Source organism: Zonotrichia albicollis, chromosome 1, assembly GCF_047830755.1.
Source record: "Zonotrichia albicollis isolate bZonAlb1 chromosome 1, bZonAlb1.hap1, whole genome shotgun sequence".
Classification (NCBI taxonomy): Eukaryota; Metazoa; Chordata; class Aves; order Passeriformes; family Passerellidae; genus Zonotrichia; species Zonotrichia albicollis.
The window spans coordinates 118913144-118929176 of NC_133819.1; the positions used below are offsets into that span (position 1 = coordinate 118913144).

Genomic DNA, 16033 nt, shown 5'->3' on the forward strand with positions numbered 1-16033 from the left:
CAGAACTGAATGTTTTTCCTTCTCATCAGTTAATCCCAAATAAATGCACAGGAAAACTCACTGCTGGTGCTCCAATCTGTATTGATCAGCTGACCCACCCTTTGGCCAGGGAAAATGAAAAAGCAGTCACACTGTCAATTTTTTTGTGTAAACAGTGTAGAACTTTGGCACTCAAAGAGGTGCAACGAAGGTTTGTTGAGGTGTCTGTGCACGTGTTGCTGGGCCTGTCACCAAAGGCTCCTCTGGATTTCATGGAAAACCTAAACTGACTACTGAGAGGAAGAAAATGATGTGGAGTACTGACTTAGCACTACACTTTTATTTTTGTTTCTTCTTTTGATTGCATAGATTAACTGTCAAAAAAAAAAAAAAAAAAGGAAAGTATTATCCAGCAGGTCAGTGCTTTGTAAATGTCACTTACAGGTTCCCACCAGAGTCAATGGAAGCTTTTGCATTGTCTTTAATGAAGGAACATTTAGGACTTGATTTTTCTTGTGGAAAGGCAAATCCTTCCTAAAAGGGAGCAGTAACATCAATCAGTGCTGCTGATGCTGCTGATGGAAGTGCTGTGCTTTCCAAGCTTGTGGTGTCTCCAGGGGAACACAGGTGCCTTGCTGCAGCTCTGGATCTTGCACATGCCTTGCTTCCAGCCTTAACACTTCACGGTTAAAAGTACTGCTGATGTTTTACGTATATTTTTCAGAATGAAATGTGTGCCTTGCTGTTTGCCGGCAGGTGGCAGCGGTGTAGGAGTGTTAGGCATGACCAGCAAAAAACCCAAGGGCTTTGCTATGGCTGTTTCCAGGCTGCTGTGCACTCAGTTTCTTCCAGCTGCGAGGGGATTATGAGCATATTTCTCCTTGGTCTGCATAAGTTGATTCATCTCATCAGCACTTTCTGATCAATTGATACATTTTTGAAAGCGTGTTTCTGGCAATTGCTTTCTAGTGTGTGAAATGATACCATCTTGGGTATTGATGAAAATGGATGCTAATGAAATAAACAGAAGCGCTTTTTACATGGCCCTTCCCTAGTGACACAGGAGCATTGGGCATTCAAGCGTTTTTTCCTCTTACAAACGGCCAGGTGAACATTTTCTGATTTGTATATTTGTCTTTAAAAAAAATCTGTTTGCATCACAGTGCAGGATTTGAAATCGACTTGTTCTGGTAACTTTTGATTTCTAAGGAAGTGTCGCTCTGCATTTATCAGCAGTGGCTTGATTGGAGTGGGACAGAACGAGCTGTTAACCCCTTGTTTGCAAGAGTGGATGTGGGTCTTGCTTCCACCTGCAATTCTGACTCCAGAGCCTTCTCCTGCTCCGGTCAGGCTGGAGGGGTGTGTGTTGGCACAGTGTGCTCTGCTGATGAGTCATGCCCTCCAATGCACAGAGGCAGAGGTAAGTGTGTGTTTTGGTCTCACACTGAACCCCCCCTGCTCTCTAAATCTGCACTCTACAAGTTTACTGATTTTTGTATGTTAATTAAAAATGATTCAAATGCATTCAGTGCAAGGCCAGCATTGTTTTAATTTTGCAAGTGCCAGGCATCCCCCTACCTTTTTTTGTGCTCGAGCCTTTTCAGGATTCAGAATATTGACTGTTTTTCTGCTTATGTCCCTGACAGTGGGTGAGATGCAAGACTGACAGAATAGGGTGCCTCACAGATTTGGCTGCTGCCTCTGCTCTTCTTTTTACTGAAGAGCTGGAGTCTGATATCATGGTGACTCTCTTTTATGTAACATTTCATAAGTGAACCAGGCATTTCTCAAAAGCTCCTGAAGGCTGCAGCTGAACTTCACTATACCTGATCAGGACCTGGTTTTCCATGGGTGGAGGAAAGAGGGAGGTTGCTGTCTCCAGTCGTGGCCAGGGTCATAAGAACATCAAAACAACTCCCAGAGGCTCTTGCGGTTTTGTTGTGTAAAGAGGTTTGGAACTATTGGTCTCTAGACTTTTAGTGCAGGCTTTTTGGTCAGATGATTGAATTTAGGTGATACAGATCTCTACCACAGCTAGGATTTTGAGTGAGGAAAATTAACTTCTGTAGCTGTTTCTCATAGTCCTAAAACTTAGAAAAAGCAAAAAACAAAACTAAAAAAACCCAACCAACCAACAAGCCAACCAAAAAAACCCAAAAACAAAAACCCAAAACCAAACCAAAACAAATAAAAACCAAAACCAAAACAAAACCCCCCAACTAATTTGAGAAGGAATTTGAGGGTCAAACAGTTGTATAAGTAATTGAATGAAGTGGGATGTCTAGCACAGAATTTTTGGTCTGGAGGGAAATATGAAAACAGAGGAGAAACTGCTAACTGTAGATCAAGCATGTATTTCTCTGTAAAAAACCTTAGCCTGAACCATTTTCTGACTGAATTGTAGCATTTAAATATAATTTGCTTTTTTAGTATAATTAAATATGAAACAAAATGCTTCTGAGAGACTCCATATTAGCAATGACAGCCCTAATTTTATTTAAGTTTTCTGTATTTTCCTTATTCCCTGGGTTGGCTTCTCATGGCAGTACAAATCATGTACTGCTATGTGGCCACAAGATCTAAGCAAAGGGCAACCCACAGAGGGAATGTTGAATCACTGGTCCTACTGCTTGCTGGCATCTGAAATTTAAGAATCTATGGTTGCTTCTGTTATTTTTAAACTTCTATCATGTTTAGACAGGCAGTGCTAAGTATCAGCTGACACAAAAATTGCTTTGGTCTTAAATTCAGAATCTTTTTCAGGAAAGGATGTTTTCATTACAATCTTAGTCATTTACCTGAGGAGCAAGAGGGACCAGGAAGTCTATTTCAACTATCACTTATCAGCTAAAGCCAAACATGTAATTGTTTATGTATTGTGAATTTTATATAGGTCACTGACCTTTCTGGAATATGCAATAATTAGGATTTTCTACTTATTTTGGTGTTTCATCCAGGAGGCATGTGGAGCAATTCTTTCTTCTAGTTGGTAGCCTGCAGGACATTTTGTGCTTCAAAATAATTGAAAATAGGTAGAAAAATGAGGAGTTGTCAAAGATTAAATTAGTTCTTAAAGGAAAAAAATTAATTCTCAAATACAAGTCGTGATTTGGTGGTTGTTTGCAAGTGCTGAGCACACTGGGGTTCTGGGATGGGGATACAGAATATTACTGCAATACAAATAAAGTCTGCTTGCACTTTAATGATTTAACATAGTGCTCACAGGGCCAGTAAGCTGCATCAGTCAATGCTTTCTGTAAATACCAAAAACTGTTCATGTGAATAATCAACATGCTTATGTAGTTCCAATATTGTTTGCTTTGTACTATACCTTTTAATTTTTGATGATGCTGCCATTTTGAGAGAGGATTTATGTAGTGTATTACAGAGGAGGAGTGTTGTACTTAAGATGAAAATAGGCTCACGGTACCCAAAAACGAAATAAGAATTTGAGCATCATTTCTCTGTTCTCCATTAAAACCTACCCATGAATAAAAAAGGAGGTACAAGTTTTCCCATGGAAGAATATGTGTGTCTCACAAATATGCAAGCATGCTTAGTCCCCACTCCCATGAAGGGAATAGGAGTGGGGAGGCAGGTAGGGATTGTACTTTTTCTGTCTTCTTGGATGGAAATGATACTGAAAGTTCAAATCCAAAGGAAAATAGCTAACAGGTGTAGAAAATTGGGACAGTGGAGGGAAGAGTAATAACCTTTGTGACTGGTTTTGTGATTATTTCATCTCTGTCTGTGAGGAGCAGTGAGGTCTTGCACTTTCCAGATCAGTGAGGGAGGCGGGGGAGGCTGATGCTGTGTGACTAGAGGAGCTGGGACAGGGAAGCAGGCAGGGGGAAAAATCTTGGTTGTTGTTGGAAGCATTAGCAAGCAGACTGTAAAAAGCATAGTGAAAAGAAATGGGTGACATTGCAAATAAAGGCAGATGTGCTTGCAATGGAATGCAAATATTTAATGGACAAGAAGAGCCTTCACACCATCAGCACAGGGGTCACACTCTCCAGGATCCCACAGGGACAGGGCAACGTTCAGGCACCATCAGAAAGAGCTGCCAATTTCCTTTCTTGGTGTTGGGCAAAGTACCTGCAGACACCTGTTGGAATTTTGTTCTTGCCATGATGTTACAGCTGCATGAGATATGCTCAGGGTTTGTGAAGGAGAGGGGACTTAAGCAGACAGGTAATGTTGCTATGTACTTTGTGTCCTCTTGATGGAAACCAGATTTTCATGAACCCAGTGATGTTTGGGAATGCAATAAACTCTACTAGAATATAATTTTTATGATTAACAGAAATGCCATAACATTTCAAGGTACTAGCTTCTGTGGACAGATTTAAGTGATTGAAAAATCTTTGAGGAGAACAGATGTGAACACTGGAACCAAATGAGAGCATGTATTTCTCACATCTGTCCCTTTAATTTTCTGCATTTTTGTGACTCTGTCTGGAATTGTGGGATGCTATATCTGTCATATGCCAACAGATGGCAACATTATAAGTCCATTTTTAAAGATAGAAATAACCAACCTCTCAGCTGCTCCAAATTTAGTCAGAAAAAAAAGTAAAAATTAATTGCATCTTTCTATGGATGTAAAATAATTTCGCGTGCCAGTTAAAACCCCATCAAACTACACCAGAAAATCCTCACCAAACCCCCTCCCCCCAATCACAAGTACAGTTCCTTATTTTTTAATAATTCTTCCAACACCTCTTGTATTTCATTCTTTTGCATACTTTATATTAAATTTAATATTCAGTGTTGCTTGACCTGGTTTTATTACGTTACCCTTTCATGAGTATGTATGAAACAATGTTCAGTGATGTTTTTCTAAGCCTTTTGAGATCCCAGAAGTAATAAAGCTTTAACGTAGATAGATATCTCAGGTGTTTTCTATTGGTTTCCTTAATGTGTTTGTATAATATTTTATCAGAAGCAGCAACAGCACCACAGAAGTCACAGGGTGAATTCTCATTGTTTCACATTATACAGAAATCTGATGAGATGAGCCATGGATCCTGCTAGCTTAAATATGAGGCTTTATAATAAATAATGCTGAATGGGATTCAGACGGAGCCCTCCCAGTTTCTGCACGGAGCGTTTGCTCGGCTGGCTGCAGCTCTCTCGCTCGCACCACTGAGCCATGCACGCTGCATTGATGGGTAGGGAGGCTCATGGCAGCTTCTCCAGCCTGCTCAGCAATTCAGAGAGCGACTCCAGGGGGTGGCACAGCAGCGCTGGGTGATGAAATGAGGTGGAAAGTAAATATATCTCAGGAGGAAGACCTTAAAGTGTTGTGGTAGAGGTGTAGCCTAATTGGGGAAAACCTTTAGGGGATCACCATCTTTCTTGAAATTGTGTCCCTGCTTCAGAGCTTATTGATTTTTTTCCTGTGCATCTATAGTTTTAAAATGTATACTGTAGACCCAGCAGACGTGATCTTTAGTGTATTATTCTAATTTAACACATCTTCATTGAAACAAAATATTTTTCAGGTAAACATCCTTCATCTATTTTGTAAGAATACTGTTCCTGGAAATTACATTTGTGAGCAATCAATCTATAGGGATAATCTGCATAAAATCCAAGGTGTAGGCAGTCAGAAATAGGGGCAGTACTGAGAGCAGGGGCAAGCTGCTGTAGATGGGGTAGGAGTGTTGCAGGTGGATCAGCTCCTCCAGGTGAACTTTATGTATTAATATAGGTACTGTGTCTTCATCTTCAGGTGGGCAGATGCACAGGAAAGGTGTTTGTTTGAGGTCACATGTTTTACCAAGAGATTTTGAACATTTAAAAATGAAAAATCCTTTACAAATGTGGAAGATTATTGCCATTATAGTGCCCATTATTAGGATGTGTGTGTAATTGTCAGCACCTACTTAGAGTTCTACGGCACAGTATCCTTGAACTGAAGAGTTCAAAGAATGTAATCCAGGCAGGACTCTTGATTTTGCTACAAAGCAAAGACTAATGACACCACTGTAATTTGGCTTTAGGCCAAAACCTGTTGCATTTCATAATTAATTGGCTTGTTAGCTCATGAAGAAGAATGCATATAAGTTGTGCTAAATGGTGTCAAGTCACTCTTAGGAGGCAGCACACTGTACCTCAAGGGTCTGCTCTTGAACTGTGGAAAGTCTGTGAAAAAAGGACTGCATATTTTGGATGGTTTAGGGCATCTGTGATAGCATCTGCTTTTCTTCCTGATGATTCTTAAATCCAGTTTCCTTCAAATATGAAACCACCAGCAGAGAGACCGCCCAAACCATGTAGCTGGCTTTGTAAATGTATTGCACTTAGAAATTAGCTGTTTCACCCACAGTTTCTCAGTAGGAGCTATGGGAAGGAGCTGTGTGGTGTGTCCCACACCTCCTCTGGGCTCTACATTTCTGCCGTGCCCCATTTATGAAATCTGAGATGGTCCATTCCTATATTCCCCTCCTGTAGTCCAGTTCATTCCCATTAGGGGACCAAGAAAGTCACCCTGTTTCTTTTCAGCTGGATTGTCCTTTAAAGTAAAGTTAATACCTGTAAGTGAGAAAGGATAGTGTGTCTGACTGTGTGCTTGAGGACTGGAAAGAGGAGAGCACGCAGGTTCTCTGGCTTCATAAAAAATGTCCTGCAAGTGCCCATTTCTGGGCATGGGCTTATGTTTCTAGCATCTGGGGAAAAGTTGCTGTGTTTCGCCAAAGAGCTCTCTCATTCCTTTGTGTATTTAAAGGGCTGTGTCTTGGATTTTGTTTGAAAGTGTCAATTTAGAAGAGAGGCTGTGCCATAACCAAGGCTTACAGATGCCGCACTCCATGTGGGCTCTATCTATGACTGTTGAGCATCAACAGGCCAACTTCTGGGCAGCCCGAGGAAACAACCAGCCCCTTGAAAAACCCAAAGGGGCTGCAGCTGCTCACAGAAGTATTGATCTCAACCTTGTGAGAGCAGTGGTTCAACTTCATCAAAAGCCCGTTTCTGATTTATTTCAGGAGCAGCACATTATTAGACCCCATGCGGTGTGGGATTTGGCCCTTTCAAAAAATAGCTGGAGCTACAGCTCTGTTATGGGACTGGACCTGAGGAAACTTGCAATCTGTAAAGGACCAAAGGACATTGATTTATCCTGGCAGGTATCAAGAATGAGATTCTTCTCTGTGGCACCCTTCAAAAGACTTGCTGGGAGAATGTAAGGCAAGGTTGCCTGTGAGGGAATAAATTGTGGGTGAGAACTGAGATTTGTGACATTTAATTTAGAAATTGCAGTGCCCAACAATCCACTCTGCTCTGCATATTAGATGTTTTACTACTATATTTTTTTTTAGTTTTGGTGGCTCCCTGGGCTCAAATATTGTGTGAACTTGAAGACAGAGGGATGAAGATAGATTTCTTGCTGCTGTGACATGATATTTGCATATGGTGCACACTATGGAGGAGCTACTGGTAAATCTGTGATGAAACTGCACCTGAATGTCTGAGTTGTACCAAAGAGACTTTCAGAGCTTGTATCTGGAACAGTCCAAATCAATTAGGTGACCTTTCATCAAGGCCCTTTTACTTGCAAGATTTCTCAGTTGCTACTTATCAGTCCTTCACTCATGACAGAAAGAAGGCATCTCATCAAAGTGTCCCGATAATATATATATAAATATAAATAACACTGAGCTGCACCAATAGTCATGTGAAGAGACCTGTAAGCCATGATAGCAATGTCACCTCAACTTGCAGGATACAGACCGTAGATTTATGCAAGTATTTAATAGTGGCTTGCCAAGAGAATCGGTACTCTTTTCAAAAGGAATCTTTCTTTGTGTCTTTTGATATTTAAAGAGCTATAATTACAATGGCAAAGCTTTGAATTCTTTTTTTTCCTCCATCCTTTTTTACACATTAATTTATGGACCAATCCAACATTACAGACAAGCTAATGAAAGAACCACACACTGCCTTTATAATTTTTTCTTCTTTTTACAGTTTCACTTGTGTGGATGAATGCAAAGTAGTTCATGCTATAAATAAGTTTAATGATGTATCTCTTCTCTCAATTGCTGGTTGTTGATGCTGCAGTCCTGCATAATAGGAAAAGAAAAGAATTGAATTTAAGTCTTTGTCTCTTTCTTTCTCATGCTCCAGGTTCTTCCAGCTACTAAATACAAGTATTGCTCTCTTAGTTTTATTCTATATATTTAACGTTCTCAACATGATTACCTCATCACTTCCCTTCCACTCCCTATTTTGGTATTTTTAGCTTTGTGAAAATATTGAAATTACATTAGGCAATTTGCTTCTGCAAAATCAGCAAAATCTGGAAATCTCCTATGAAATGATGTCTTTTCAGCTGGTCAGGGTTGGTGGTGAGCAGCAGCAGGTATAAAGAGGGAGGAAATTCCCTTTGTGAGATTTTTTACTACTGCCTCATGCAGCATTCATGTGCTATCAGACATATTGTGGGGAAGCCTGGGGCTAGCACTTTTCAGGACTGAGAGTGACATTCAGCCCTGAACAGCAAAGACCGTGATACTTGTAGGTCAAGGAGTTTAATAAAAATCTCCTTGTCACCTAAACTGAGTAATGTCTGGATTGCCTTTTGGAGTCTTTCTTTTAAAGCTTCTTAGTTGGGGTGCAATCCCCTGCTAACAGGACCACACAACTTCCAAGTTATTTTCTTTGCTCAGACTGGAGCATAGAAAAAGCTGAAATTTGCCTTGAAACAAGGAAGGTAGGAGTTCTACTGTTCCTAATGGTTATGTGGAAAGCTATAAATAACTTGCATGAAACTAAAGTTAGCATCACTAACTAATATGGTGTTAGGACATGTTGTGCTCTCTATGCAGGGAAAAAAGTACTTTGATCAGATAGCCTACATGGATAACAAAGCAGTTGATCTCATCCATCTCACAGTTTTGCAACAGATTTGGGCATGATTTACCTGTGATGGTCATCTTGAGTGCTAGGCAGTAATTGCCACATAAGAGACATCTGCCAAGTGAAAGGTCTAATTGTGCCCTTTTATCTAAAGAAGCAACAATACCGTAAAATATATTCCAGGATACCTTTGAAAGCAATGAGCTGTTTTCACAAAGGATTGCAAAAAAATACAGATTGCCCAGGGACCTGCCTGTCTGTCTGCAATGCAGATGCAGTGGGATGACTGCATCTTGAAAGGTTCAGGAAGAATATAAACTTTGGGATTGGGGTTGCAAGATACTGTGGAACCAGTGTGTAGCACCATGGCAAGTGAAATGGAGCATGGTTCTTCAGCATTGCATCAAGGACCTGGGCTAAGAGAAATGAGCTCTGTCTCTTTAGACAGGCATCCTATCCGGTTCACTTGGGAGGCAAATAGATAGCTTATGCTAATTTCAAGAGAGATTGCAAAATCCTGGACTGCCTTGGCTAGATTAAAAAAATTTTTAGAAGGGGCCAATGAGTGAGACCTGAGACTACTATCCTTGAAGTGGTCCAGGTGCATCCTGGAGACTACTCCCTGTTGTTATCCATATCCACACTGCCTCTTTCCTTTGTTCCATTGCTAATTATTTCTTCTTTTGTAGTGTAGGATAGTTTCTATGGCAAGGGTGGAGGATGTCTCGACGGTTGGCTTGGAGTGTGATATTCTGCATTTAACACATTAACCTGCAGAGTGAATGCAACTCAGCATCACTGAGCAGTTTCACAAAATAAGGCTTGTTTTCTCTCCTGCTTTCTCACCCTACAATGTGTTAGAAATTAGAAGCGTTTTCTGTATTCTGTAAGGAAAGAAAGCAGATGCCTGGTCCCAGAATGGGTCCTGGACTGCTGATCATGGGTGAAGCATGGTACTAAAGACCATGCAATGGGCAGAGCTATTGAAGATGTAGCGGAATGCCCTTCATGGTCCTTGAGTATATGTGTATATTTGATTCAGGATTCATGAACTACATATTTAAATACTAGCTGCCTTTTATGGACCTGCCTTGAAAAGATGAAGCATGAAACAGAAAAATAAGAAGCCTGCCAAAAAAGCGGTTGGATCCTGGAAAAATGCCAAAAGAAATCCCAGATTTCTTGACCTTCTTTGTATGTTGTTCAGACCGAAGATACTAGATGCTCTTGGCCAAAAACATCAAACTGTGAGTCCTTCTGACATTGATGAAATTCTAACAGAAATTCTTAGAAGTGTTGCAAGGTGACCAAGAAGGAAGATCCAGGGAGCTACAGACCAAACCTCACTTTGGTCCCTGGGAAGGAAATGGAGTTGCTAATCCTGGAAACCATTTCTAGGCACATTAAGTATCAGAAAATCATCAGGAGTAGTCAGCATGGCTGACTTCTGGCTTGATCGACTTGATAAACTTCTGTGATGAAGCAACTAGTCTGATGAGGCCTGGACTTCAGTGAGGCCTTTGACACCATTAAGGTGTCTCATAGAGAAGCTGCTGCTGCATGGCCTGGATGATGAATGGCCTGGGTGGTGAGGTGGATTGAAAACTGGCTGAATGTCTGGCCCAGAGTGTGGTGATCAGCAGTGCAGTCTCTCTTTGGAGGCCAGTGACTAGAGGTGATGCCCAGGTTTCAATACTGGGTCCAGCCACGTTGAACATTTTCTTTTGTTGTCTGGATAGTGGGGCTGAGTGCACCCTCAGCAAATTTGCTGATGGCACCAAACTGCCTGATAGGCTTCAGAATCATGATGACATCCAGAGGGACCTTGACTGTTGCGGTGTGTTGCAATATCCTGTTTTACCTTCTCCCTTCCCCCTCGCCCCTTGCTGAGTGTGCCCTGTCAATCAGGCTAACATACCAGCAAGGCGTCGTGTGATAGGTGTCCCTAATCCCTTGAGACCCTGCCCCTTCACCTGGTTGGTGGCTCACCTGTCCCCTCCCCTTCCCCTGTCCTGAGCTTAAAATGTTAATGAGACCATGTGGCCTGCATTCTGTTAGCAGCAGTGGCCCGGTGCAGACATCTCTGTACCCATGGAATAAACATCTGGCAACCTTCTAGCAGAATCCACTCCTTTTCTCTCCACCATCGCCAGAAGCTCTCTCTCCTGAGGTAAACGGAGTCCTGACAGCCTGGATTTGCCCCGCTGCACTCTCCAGCAGCCAAGGTATCTCTGGGGTAAAACACCGCAGTGCTGCCTTTGGCCCAGCAGCGAAGGTCAGAACTGGCCCAGGCACCATCTAACTGGTTATATTGGGATTCATATTCCAATACTTGACAGGCTGGAGAAATGAGCCAACAGGAGCCATGTGAAGTGCAACAAGGGGAAGTACAAACTCCTGCATGTTGGGAAGAACAACGTCATGCATTGGTACATGCTGGAGGCCACCCAGCTAGAGAGCAGCTTGGCATGGTCTTGATGGGCACCAGGCTGCATGTGAGTCAGGAATGCACCCTTGCTGCAAAGAAAGAGAGTGATATCCTGTTAGGCCAAGCAACGTCAGCAGATCAGGGGAGATGATCCTACCCTCTGCTCAGTGCTGGTGATCTGGAAGGCCAGGACACATCTGGGCTCCCCCAGTACAAGAGACACTTGAACATACCAGAGAGAACTAACAAAGGCCCAAATGATGGTGAAGAGATTTCTCATACGAGGAAAGGCTGAGAGAGTGATGGCTGCTCAGCCTGGAGAAGGCTCAGGGGGAACCCATCTGAAGTGAAGGTGCAAAGAAGATGGAGCCAGGCTCTCTTTCTGCTGCCCAGTGCCAGCACCAGAGGCAATGGGCCCAAACCACAATGTGGGAGGATCCCTCTGAACATCAGCTGAACATCAGGAAATATATTTTCATTGTGAGGGTGATGAAGCCCTGACTTAGGTTGACACAAGAGGGGCTGTGCATTCTTCATTTATGGAAATATTCAGAAGTTGTCTGGACAGAAGCCTGAGCAATGGGGCCCTGCTCAAGCACAGGAGTGCGACCAAATGTCCCCAGAAATCCCTTCCAACTTCAGTTGTGCTTTGATTCTGTGAAAACTTAAATGAACTCCTGAACAAGAATTTATTGAACAGTCTCCTGCTTTGGGAAAAAGGAGCATGTATTTAGACTGTTCTCAGGAGATCTAATTTTCCATCTAATATTTCCCCAGATATTTTATGGTCTTATGTTGATAATTATAATAGTGATACTTAACTCTTTCTGTAAGTCCAAAATGTTTTGAAATTAGTGAAAATAATAAAAATAATAAAACAACTCTTTCTGGTGAAAAGCAACTTATGGTTTATTTGTCTGAGACTCTTCATACAAAATAGAAACTAGGGAAAGTTTGAATCTGCATAACTGTTATGTTAAATTGTACATTAATTTTTACACAGTGTTCAAACTACTCCTGCTGCAGCCAAGGAACAATGGGAGAGCAGGTAATTAAACACCTGCAGATTTTCATAGATTTTAATGGAAAAGTGTGTAGTCTGGCAGATAATGTGTCTCTTAAGCTGCGTAAGTAGACTATTTGAAGTACTGTTAAAGCAGCACTTTTATTGACATTTTGAACACTTTTTCCATCAATGCCATTACAGATTAATTATTTTCAATTTTCTTAAGTGCCAAAAACCCCACATTAATCTGCCTCAGTTCATGTGGTAGAAAAAGAAAGCTCTGAAACTTCTACAACTCTCTAACCGTATGTTATGATAATTATTAAATATTTAATCTTACCTTTAAATTAATCTAGATCAGGTATCTGTTAATTTTTCATTACTGGGTGAGAATTTTTAATCAAAAATGTGAAAATTGGTGGCCTGTATGTGTTCTGCTAAACAAATGTTTCATGAATCATATTCAATAAAAACTTTCCCTGGCTTCTTATGATTTTCTTTTTAGAATGTCATCTTTTTTTGTGGTGGAAAATGATGTAAATTTGAGAGCACTTTCTAAAATGAAAAGAAAAGTAGTTTGGAAATTTTTTTGTAGCATTTTTTTAAAGCAGCTTTAATAATTAGTCTTAAAGTCTGGAATCTTCTACATATTGAAAGGAACTAAGTGCCACAGTTCTATTGAAATTCAATTATATTCAGGAGCCTGGTCCTTCTATAATCACTTTAACGTATCAGTCAAAATTAAATTGATCAGTTGCAATAGCTGGTATGATAATTTAGGAAAATTTACTACCAGTAAATGCTATTTCAGGAACTGTCATCATGTTTCAAAGAGAAAAAAAATAATTCAGTAATTGAAGAAAGTCTTGGATATATGAAAATGTGTTCATTTAGCTCAGGCCTTGTCTTATGGTAAAGCTGAGTTTTTTGAAAGTTTTGTCCTGAATGGCTTCCAATTTGTGATCTTTAAGGCTTCTTATTAAAAGAAAAATTTCCTTGTTTTATTTCTGTATAGCAGTGACAAACCCAGTGGCTTTTAAGGCAAAGGTGCCTGAGCTGGAGAGTGGAATAATGCTGTAAAAATTCATGTATTTAGTGGCTGAGCTGGAATAAACTGGCTGTGCAGTGAAACTAGAAATATCTGCCCATATTTAAAGATTCAGCCAATTTTAAGGCAAAGTTTTGAAGACAGAAGAACTTACTGTGAAGCTACAAGTCTTCCTACTCCCCCTTGCTTACACTTCTGCACTTCCATGCTTGTGTTGAGGTCAGTTCAGAGATTTGTGAATGTTGCCAGGCTGATGAAAGTGCAAAAGCATTGAAATTGCAGTGAGCAGTGAATGATCCAGTGAACTTCTGCCAGCTAGCTGGATAGACTCTCTGTCTTTGGATAATAAACTGATGATAGGAAAATTTGGGCCTTTTGCTGGTTCAAGCCAGATGTGAACCATTTTTTTTGTCTTATATCTGTCCATGTGACAAACTTCCTATCCCTCTTTTATATCCCTCTCTGTATCCATCCAAATCTTAAGAGGAACTTGAGCTTGGCTATGGTTTTGAATGCCTTGTAGGTGCACCTCCAATTTTCATACGACCAGCTTGTGGCAAGCTGTGGGATAGCTGTCACCTTTGTGAGCCTGGAGTGGATATGCTCTGGGCTAAAGCTATGCAAAACCTACCTGCTGCTTCTTGTGCTCTGCAGGGTCTGCAAAGAAATGGGCAAACTTCCCAGCTCCAGGCTCCAGGATGGCATCACACTAGAAATAAAGGTGAGATAGCCCGTGCCTGCTTGGGGGCTTAGAGACGCAAGCAAGGAGATTTGGGCAGAACAAAATGCCTTTGAAATGCCAGAAATCGGAAAGAGCGTGAACAACCTGGCTGTGCTGGCATTCTTGTCTTCCCCTTGGTTGTGCTATGCCACGGGAGCCTGAGCCTGGCAGCATGGGCTTGTCTGGGTAGTGACTCTTGCACTGGCGTCAGCTGTTGGCTTCAGCAGGCCCTGGGAGCCAGCAGCCTCTCCCACGTCAGTAGGGACTCTCCCTGTGCCGGGAGCATATGGCACAGCTCCCCTCTGCTCCCCATCCATCCTGCCACAGCTCAGCCCTGTCCGGGCTGCTCAGGGAGAGCTCACCTCAGGGAGAGCTCACCTCCGCTGCTCAGGGAGAGCTCACCTCCGCTGCTCTGCTCTTTCTGAGTTTCGAGCTCCGCGCATTTATGTTGTTTTGCCACCGCTTCGGAAGCAAAGCGCAGAGAAGGAGTTAAATGAGTCGGGCAGCTCGTGTGTGACCGTGGGATTGCGGAAAGGCCTGGCTGCTCCGGCTGGCAGCAGCTGACAGGGGACTCGGGGGGTGCGGGGCTGCAGATGGCACCGCGCTACCACAGCCGCAGCACTGACGAGCGTTTGCTGCGGAAATCTCTCGCCCTTGCCACGGAGACTGACCTTGAAATGCTGCAGAATTCCTGGGCTGGATTTCTGTGTGCCCGTACCAAAAGCCGGCGCTGGCTGGAGGTGTTCGCTCGCTCTGCCGTGGAGCTGCGTGCATGGCGCTGCGGAAGGGGCCGCTGCAGTCTGCCCGAGAGCTGCCCGTGCCGCAGGGCTGTCTGAGGGGATGTGTCTCATCGCATGAGTCCATTCCCAGCTGCGACTGCCAATGTGATATCGTTGCCTTGATATGTTTAAAGTTTGCTTTTATGCCTCTCAATATCTGTTCCTTGACCTTCTAAAATATATCCTAACTCTGAAGGTAGACAAATAGAGAGAGAGTGAGGGGGCTTGTTTCTGCCCACCAAAATGATCCCCCATTCTACTGTTTCTCTGCTTATAACCATTTATGTTTGTTTCTTATTAAGTAGCATAAAAAGTAAAATTGAAAAAAACCCCAACAACAACAAACCAAGACCCACCAAATCCCCCACCAAACCCCAAATCAGAAAATATGTTAAAAAAGAGAAAAAGAAAAGCGCCACATTTATAACTGGCAGCACATTGTAACAAAAGACAAAATTTCAAGTCTGTATTCCTTGGCGATTTATGATGCACTCCTGTACAAACAACCTGGAGCAACTTACAGGGGTAAGGCAAGGAGAACAGAGTCAACTCAGAAAACTGACTGATAAGACTTCATAGAAAATAAGTCTCAGGAAAATGTTTCTCAGGAGAGACAGCAGACCTTTAAAAAAGTTACTCTGAGGCTACAATTGAAAGTAGAGGAAGGCTAGAGAGTAAAAAAAGCAAGTATGTCCAACTCCTGAATACTTTGATGACCTTGAGCAGAAAAAGGACTTGGGTAGATTCAGAAAACAGACCAAGTTGCTAAACATAAGTATAGAACAATAAAGTTTACCTGAAAGGAAAAAGTCAAAAAGACAAGGTCAATAAATCAAGATGCATATTGCATAGACTGTAAAGAATAACAGGAGATTATGTTATTAGTAAGAAGACAGTCAAGGAAAAAATTACCACTGTTCAAAACAGAGAGAAAGCTATAAAATGTGATGAAGTCTGAAACTCTGGAGTTCCTTGTTTTAGTTCTCACCAAAAAAAGACATTGCTCAGATTATTAATACAGTTAACAAAAAAGAATGATAGACCAGAAGTATTTTGCAGACTTCAAAAAATACAGGTTAAAGAGTATTCAGAAGAGTGATTCATTCAATTCAAAAGTATCTAACATTTATCCAGAGCTCCTTAGAGTGCAAGATGAAGCAAGTCCCAAAAAGTGAAAGGTTACCTTTGAAATCTCATGAATAGTACT

The 16033-nt window shown here is 41.8% G+C and overlaps 1 long non-coding RNA gene across 2 annotated transcripts in view; it reads left to right on the plus strand.

Annotated features, from left to right (window-relative positions):
- The first annotated feature begins 756 nt into the window (after positions 1–756).
- The window catches only part of LOC106629273 (uncharacterized), a 198257-nt gene continuing 182980 nt past the window's right edge, over positions 757–16033 (plus strand). For both annotated transcript variants that reach the window (XR_012582700.1, XR_012582701.1), the window contains exon 1: positions 757–1399. This is a non-coding gene — a long non-coding RNA (uncharacterized LOC106629273). The remainder of the gene's footprint in view (positions 1400–16033) is intronic.